At 41.2% G+C, this 7,874-nt stretch overlaps 1 pseudogene; it reads left to right on the top strand.

Annotated features, from left to right (window-relative positions):
• LOC130510087 (polycomb group protein EMBRYONIC FLOWER 2-like) overlaps positions 1–7,602 on the top strand; it is a 26,885-nt pseudogene extending 19,283 nt beyond the window's left edge.
• The last annotated feature ends 272 nt before the right edge of the window (positions 7,603–7,874 follow it).

The following is a 7,874-nucleotide window of genomic DNA, read 5'->3' on the forward strand; positions in this document are numbered from 1 at the left end:
TGGAGCTTTCCAACAGGGAAATCAAGAGCATACTGGAGAAGATTGTGGTACTAAGAGGAAGACTGGTCAGACAAGCTTGATGATGCACTTTGGGCTTATAGGACAGCATACAAGACTCCCTTAGGCACCACACCTTTTCAACCTTGTCTATGGAAAAGCTTGCCATCTACCAGTTGAGCTTGAGTATAAGGCAATGTGGGCTGTGAAACTGTTGAACTTTGACATCAGAGTGCCAAGGAGAAGAGAATGTTTCAGCTACATGAGCTTGATGAGATAGATGGATGCTTTTGAGAGCTCAAGGATCTACAAGAAAAGACAAAGCTTTTCATGACAAGGGCATTTTGAAGAGAGAGTTCAAGGTTGGAGATCAGGTTCTCCTCTACAACTCTAGGCTGAAATTGTTTCCGGGAAGCTCAAGTCAAGATGGTCCGACCTTTCAAAATCAAGGAAGTGAGACACAATGGGGGCAATTGTGCTATGGAATAAGAATGGAGGGGAGTTCACAGTCAATGGACAAAGAGTCAAGTTATACATGGCTACTACACCAGAGGAAGATGGATTTCGGTTCCACTTTCTGATCCCACCCCAACCTAGTCCTAAAGGAAGCAAAGTCAAGCTAGAGACTTAAACAAGCTCACTTGGAGGAAGTCCCATGTCTATCCTTTACATATTCCTTTAGGATTTTCTTTTTTCTAGCCCTTTTGATAAGTGGAGTCAGTGTGGTTTGCTGAGCACATTCCGAGTTGTGAGAAAAATGGAAGCTATAGCTGCACAGCGGGTACTCAGAGCGGGGTTTGAGGTCGTTTTCAATATAGGCGGGGTAGCGACGCGGGGTCATGAGGGTCGCTCCAGCCAAAGAGCGGGGATACTGCAGCGAGAGTATCATGGGCGCTCGGTGTTTACGACGAGTTGGACAAAAAAACGACGCAGCGGGGTCTCACCGCGGGGACACGACACCGCTCCACGCCCAGGTAGTGTTTCTTTTCCCTTTAACCGGATTTAACCGGTTCGAAACCGCTTAAATCGAACCGGATCGTCAAAACCCTGCACCTCCCCACTCGATTTCATCCCTCTCTTTTCATTCTTCTCCTCACAACTCTTACACTCTCTCAACTCCTCTTCACCCAAAATCTCTCAACTCACTCAAATCCCCACCAAATCTCTCCATTCTTCTTTCTAATCCGAGCTTTAGCCCCTGTAATCTATTTTTAAGCTTCATTTCGCCATTTCCTTTTCGCCTAGAGCAAGGTATTGATTTAAAATTTGATTTTCGTGGGTTCATGAACCCTAATTTTTCAAAGTTCAATTTTGATTAATTTCTTGCTTGATTAGGCTTCAAATAGATTTGGTAAAGCTTATATATGTGTGTGTGGGTTGTTGATTTCGTGGTGGAATTGAGTTGGATTGAGTTTGAGAAATTAGGGTTCTTGAGAATTGGGGATATTCGAAATGGTGTATAATTGAGTCATGTTGGAGTTTGTTTAAGCTTAGTTTAAATGTTCTAAAGCTTGTGTGAGCTCTTTTGTTCAATAGATTGCTAAGTTGATAAGCTTGCTCTCATTTCTTCAAGCTTTTATCTTTTTGACTCTTGCCAATACTAAGTTTTCTTCAGGTTTAATTTGAAGGTACAATGGTGAGGATAACCCAGGCCCAGAGAAAAGAAAAAGAGCAAGCAGCTGCAGCAAAAGAACTGCCTTGAGAGGAAAAGCTCTAACTTCCATACCTACTGGAGGATCATCTCGACAGCAAGCTTTGGCAGCTAAGAAAGCAAGCGACCTAGAGAAGAAAAAGGGGAAGATGCCAGCATCCTCTACCAGAGACGAAAGCGATGATGACAGTGAGGACGAGCCAGCTCCACCAAGAAAGCTAAGAAGTCTACTGATCACGGAGAATGCCATATGCCGACAGAGATAGAGAAAAGAAGCCAACCCCTGCAGTGTTTCTGGACTTCTTGAAGAGAGGTGTGACATGGTCTCCTACACGGTTTGGTGACACTGAGCTGATGGAGGAGATTGGTATCGATGATGACATCAAGGCCATGCTAGGCAACATGCACATGTCAGACTTCTACTCCTTGGCCTATCCCACCTACAAAGATCTGGCTAGTGAGTTCTTGGCTTCATTGAGGGTGACTTACCATCAATCTGTGCATGTGAGGCAAGGATGGGGAAAGATTACATTCACAGTCGAAGGCAGACCTACAACATAACCTTCAAGAACATTGGGCGCTCTTGGTCTCAAGGATGCAGGAACTTTCGTCTCCCCAAGCTCAGAGGACTCGCAAAGGAGGCAACATCCCGGCAAAGGTGTGGAACTTAATTACTGGTACACGCCACAGCTCTGGTGGAGACAAGAGCTCAGCCATTAGGAACCCAGCTATTCGCTACCTTCATAGGATGCTGGAACATGCTTTCTTCCCAAGAAAAGAGCCCGGCAATGTGATGAAGAGGACTTGAAACTCCTTTGCCTGGCTCTGAAGCGTTTTGCGCCAAAAGACATCCCCTTTGATGTTGATGAGCTCTACAAAGACTTCGGAATGGTAGGGTTCTTCATGACGCGCCTTGAGTATTATAGGGATTGGGCTTGGTCTTCTTCTGATTCAGAGCTTACGATTGGAATTGGTGGCATGATTACACCATTGCTTCAGTTGGCGTATATAGACTTAAAGCGTGATGCAGCAGGACCTACTTTCCTTGATGCCACTCATATGAAGGTTGCTCAATACTTCAGTGGGAGATACTTTGGTTCATGTGTCTACTTGTACAAGAATCAAGGCAATCCTGTTGAGTTAATCCTCCCCAACAAGAGTATCACATGTCTAGAAATTCCAGGAGCTGTCAGCTTTGCTATTGGAGAAGAGCATTTCCTTGGACCTCATGGAAAGTTAGGCCCCATGGCTTTAAGCAAGAGGAAGCAGAGTATGTCAGCAGCTCAATATGCACGCTTGCACAAAGATGAGATTTCTGAGGACACCACTGAAGTAGTCTATGGTCCTCGTCGATACCACTTTCAGCCGTATGCTGGAGCCTTAGCCCCCGGTCCCCTCCGTGACGCTCACGAGCACATTGGAAAGCTTGAGCGATGGAACAAGCATCAGGATAGAACAATCTTCAAGCTCAAGACCAAATGCAAGGAGCTCAGCAAAGCCATGAAGAGGCAAGCACAAGCTTCTGCTAGGTTCATGAAGAAAGTGACTGAAGTCCTAACTAGAGGAGCAATAGCTGGCTGCAGTGCAGCAGACTTCGACCTTGGAGACACTTCAGCTCCTCAACCTCATCCTGGTCCCCTAGCCCTCAGCCTCCCTTTCACAGCCAGACAGATCAGGAGACGGAACAGAAACCCAGACATCCTCCCCTCTAGTTCAGGAAACAAATCTCCATCTCTAAACTCTACTGACGGTGGAGAAGACTCCGAGGAAGAGGCCACCGCCTCTACTCACACTCCATAGAGGTACGCCTACACTCTTTCTTTGTATATATCAGTTTTTCTTTGCATTTAGCTTTGTCTTTGGGTATCTCCTTCAGCTTAATAACACAGAGACTGTGTGATTTAAGTTTGGGGGAGGTACCAAGCATTTGATCATGTTTGCTTTGTTGTCATTGCATTGATGCCATGCATTGTACATATCTATTTACATATAAAAAAAAAAAAAAAAAAAAAAAAAAAAGAAAACCAAAAAAAAAAATAAGCATGTAGTTGCATTAGCATCCTTTAAGATTGAGTCTAGAAGCATTCATATAGATTGCATCCGTCTGCATAGGGAGCGGTGATTTAAAATGCCTTGCAAAGGGCTTGTTTAGCACTCAAAGTGACGCCCTAGTTAAGCATATCAAGTAGCCTAAGCATCTCTTTAAATCCTTGCACGCTTCGAGCCTTGAAAACTCTTCTTGAAACATGTTGCTTGCTTGATATTGACATTGCTCTTGAAAGCCAACTCCAATTTGAACTTGAACTTAATGAACTTAATCTCTCTTGCATATGGGCACTTGCATACTTGATCATGGATCTCATACACATTTGGGTTATCTTATTCCATTCATTATCCTTTGTTAACCCAAATGGAACTCTCCTACCCTAAACCCTTAGCCATTCTTTGAGACCAACATTGATTTGCTTGAGTGAGGCCTCCTTTTGATAGCTTGTCATGTGCAAAATCTTGAGAGTATTGGGAGCGACATAGATTTGTTCTCATCTCTTGCTAGCATAGGATCCTCGTTTGAGTTAGCATCTAGGATGGTTAGTGGGTTTGTTTAATCTAAAGTTTGTTATCTTGGGTTTGGGAGATAAGAAAGATGAGAAAAATGATCAAAAAGTTGAGAAAGAAGCCACTAAGGATCAAAAAATAAGAAATCTCTAGAATTAATCTATTTGAACCTTCCCAAAAAAAAAAAAAAAAAAAAAAAAAAAAAAGAAAAAAAAAAAATGATGAATCAATAAGATGGTGGGAAGGTAGATAGAGCTAAGAGTTGTGGAAAGTTAATAAAAAGATCCTTAGATGGTTAAGTTAAAGAGTTCATGAGGTGAGTGTGATAAAGTGGGTTACTTTGGGTATTGGGATGAATATGAAAAGGGGTGAAGCTTGTTATATCACTTGGGAAAGGGTAGAATGATGAGAATGGATCTATGTATGCATAAATTGCTCCTGGTCTTAGATAAATTTTGCATAATGATCAAGCTCCTTGTTCTTGAGTGATTGCCACTTTGACATGATTTATTTGAGCCATTGTTTTCATTCACATTTGACCACTTTGTTCACCAAGCCAAATGATTAGGATCATGTGCCCATTTGCAAGTATTCACCTTATGTGTTTGTATAAATGAATGTGAGAGTTGGTCTAAAGAGCTTGTTGATGGATAAGCATTGCAACTTGTGTAGAGGTATAGGGGTATTGATAGGCCTAGAGAAGCTAGAGTATAATATGATAGTGTGCTTTTGCTACTTGCTATGTTTCTTTAGGATGTTAAGTTGAGTGTTAGGAAGTTTCTCTTTTGGCTATGAGCTCCCAACTTCAAACCTCTCTCCCTATGAGTTCTTGCAAGTTCACTTGAGGACAAGTAAAGAACAAGTTTGGGGGAGTTGATATCTTGTGCATTTGCATGTTTTTAGCTTTGATATCTTGCACATTTTGATCATTTAGAATAGGATTTAGGCTTCTTTAGCTTGCATTTTGCATGCATAAGTCCTTGTCAGGTGTTGGAGCATGCTATGGAGTTTTTGGAGGTGTTTGAGATGAGTTATGGATCAAAAGAGGTGAAAGGTGGGGATTGTGCAAATTAGCGTCTGGAGCGGGGTGTTTGGAGCGGGTTCGCAGGTCCGCTGTGATCCAGAGCGAGGTCGGAACGAGTACTTGGAGCGGCGTAAGTAACACCGCTCGGGTTTACGACGAGAAACGGTGTGAAGTGGCTGGAGCGGGGTCTTGGAGCGGAGTCACGACACCGGTGTGAGGTCCGGAGCGGGGTTGAGCAGCCATACGGAGCGGAGTCACCAAGGCCGCTCGGGTTTACCACAGGAGACGAAGCAAAATGGCCGGAGCGGGGTTAGCCAGCGGGGTTGCGACTCCGCTGCGTGTTTTTACTTATGCGACTTGTAATGCTTTTAAGGGCTTTTTAGACCTTTTATTATCAACCATTAGGGTTTGGAAGGATCATATAAATACTTTTTAGACCCAAATGATGGGATTATCTTATGATCTCTGAAGAAAACACAAACCTTTTGGTGATAAAGTTCTTTCCTTTGAATCAAATCATCATTTTGTTCTTGTGTTCTTGAGTTATTTTGAGTTCTTATTTTCTTTCTTTTCATGATTAAGCTTGAATCTCTTATGGGTTTGAGAAGGATCATGGTGATTAGTGAGTAGTCCTCTTAGGATTCATGGGTTAGGGAGATCAAGGGTGATTAAGCTAGATCTAAAGGGTTTTATGTTCTATCTATCTATTTCCTTGCTATTAGAGTAGTCTTATTGCTTCTTTTGAGTTGGCCTCTCAAAGGTTGATCTCTAGACATTTCACACCCGGAAGGTGTTTGATGAAATGTCTGAGTCAACTCTTCTAAGCTCTTAACACACTTTGCCAAAGGAATTTGTTGTTAAAGGTGTTAAGATGGCTAGTAGGCTTGTTTTTAATGATTGCTTTAGCAATATTCAACCAAAGGAATTTGATGCTTGAGTTGCTTTAGCAAATGAACATTCATCTAGGGATAGAGCTTGTTTAGCATTGTGTCTAGGCCTAAGATTGCTAGATTGATTGAAAGTCATCCCCTTTAGTTCAAAACTTGATCACCCAAGATCTAATCCCTATTCCCATGAGTTCTCCCATCTCATAATCAAAGAAAGTTTACAGTTTTACTGCATTTTAGTATTACTCTAGTTTAAAACTCATCTCACTTTTGGTTGCGCTTAGATTAAGCATGGATTTGTATTCTCAGTGCATTGAAATCACCTAGGATTGGTTCGACAACCTTTTATACTACTGCATTTGATAGGGACCCGAAAAGTCCTGTTATCATCATGTTGTAGGGACTGCAATGTCACATGCCATCAACCCATGATCTCTTCAGTTTTGAGTTTTGGGTTTGAACTTCAAATTTCGTTTAGCTATTGCTCAGTATTCTATGGTTCCCACTAATCTGTCCCACTTGGGTTTTAGGTGAATGAAGAATATCAGGTTGTAAATGTGTCTCTCAAGAGTGAGACAATGATCACCGAGGTTAGTACATCTTATTTCCAAAATAATATCCTCAATGAGCTGTTGACTTTTGAATGTTTAAATAGAACTGGTATATTTCATTGTTGTTTTGCAAACTGATCTCTGCTATTGTCTTCAATGGCATAGATAAAATAAAATCACAATGACATCGATATGGCTTGTACCTATTGTGGTCATCAAGGCTGAACTGTAGAATAGTGTCCTGGCTTATATAGGTGTCAAACCTGCTAGTAGTAGAAATGGTGCTATAGTATACTCTGTCTTTGTAGTTTTTCCAAATTGATGATTATTCTTAGCAAAGCTTTCTAAATGTAATTGTAAAATAATAAAATCAGATTAATGAGGACGACCTTAACGTAAGGAATGAAACATACTTTTTCTCGTAAGTTTTTTTTTTCTTTTTCTCGTAAGTTGTCTGGCCTATTATGTTGACTTTACTTATCTTACTCGCATTTGGGTGCCAATCTTACGTAAACCATTAAAAATTTACAACATATAGCAGTACAAAGAAATCTAGACGTAAGAGGCAGAAGAGTCAGGTAGGGAGTTCAAGGCAGGGGTTCATCTTGGACTAGGCTGCGAGGTGCTAGTAAGACTGACGGTATGTTTGATTGTAATGAATCTTATTTGGATTTTTAGTTTTGGGATCCTGTTTAATTTTATATTTATGACTAATTTACTTTCTTATGTGCATTAGACAACTTTGGATCATTTCAGTTGTCAATTTAACTCATTTTGCTTTAGTGTTTAATTTGACAAGTGTGTCAGAGAAGAAAGTGGGTTTGCTGATATATTTGAGTATTTGTGTAGGTGTTGGAGAATGTTTATGGTGAAACTGTGGAACCATGGCCTTCTTTACGGCCTAACCATGACAAATGTAATGTCTTTTTCGAATAGCTTCCAAATTGAAGACCCCAGAAACCCTTATTTTAAATAAAAGTAAACAATACTCATAAGAACGAAATGAGAGAAGACGAGTTTAGCGTTTTAAGTACTTTTGATCCTTTTCGTATTGGGTTTGATTTACACTATTTCTTTTACGTTCTGAGTGCTATTGATTTACATTTTATTTAGGAATTGTTAATTTGCTTTACATAACCGGGACGAGTTAGTCTGGTTCTATACCGCTTGCAGCTGCACGTACGGCCCCGGGTTCGACTCGCAATAGT

This window comes from Raphanus sativus, chromosome 3 (assembly GCF_000801105.2).
Source record: "Raphanus sativus cultivar WK10039 chromosome 3, ASM80110v3, whole genome shotgun sequence".
Taxonomy (NCBI): Eukaryota; Viridiplantae; Streptophyta; class Magnoliopsida; order Brassicales; family Brassicaceae; genus Raphanus; species Raphanus sativus.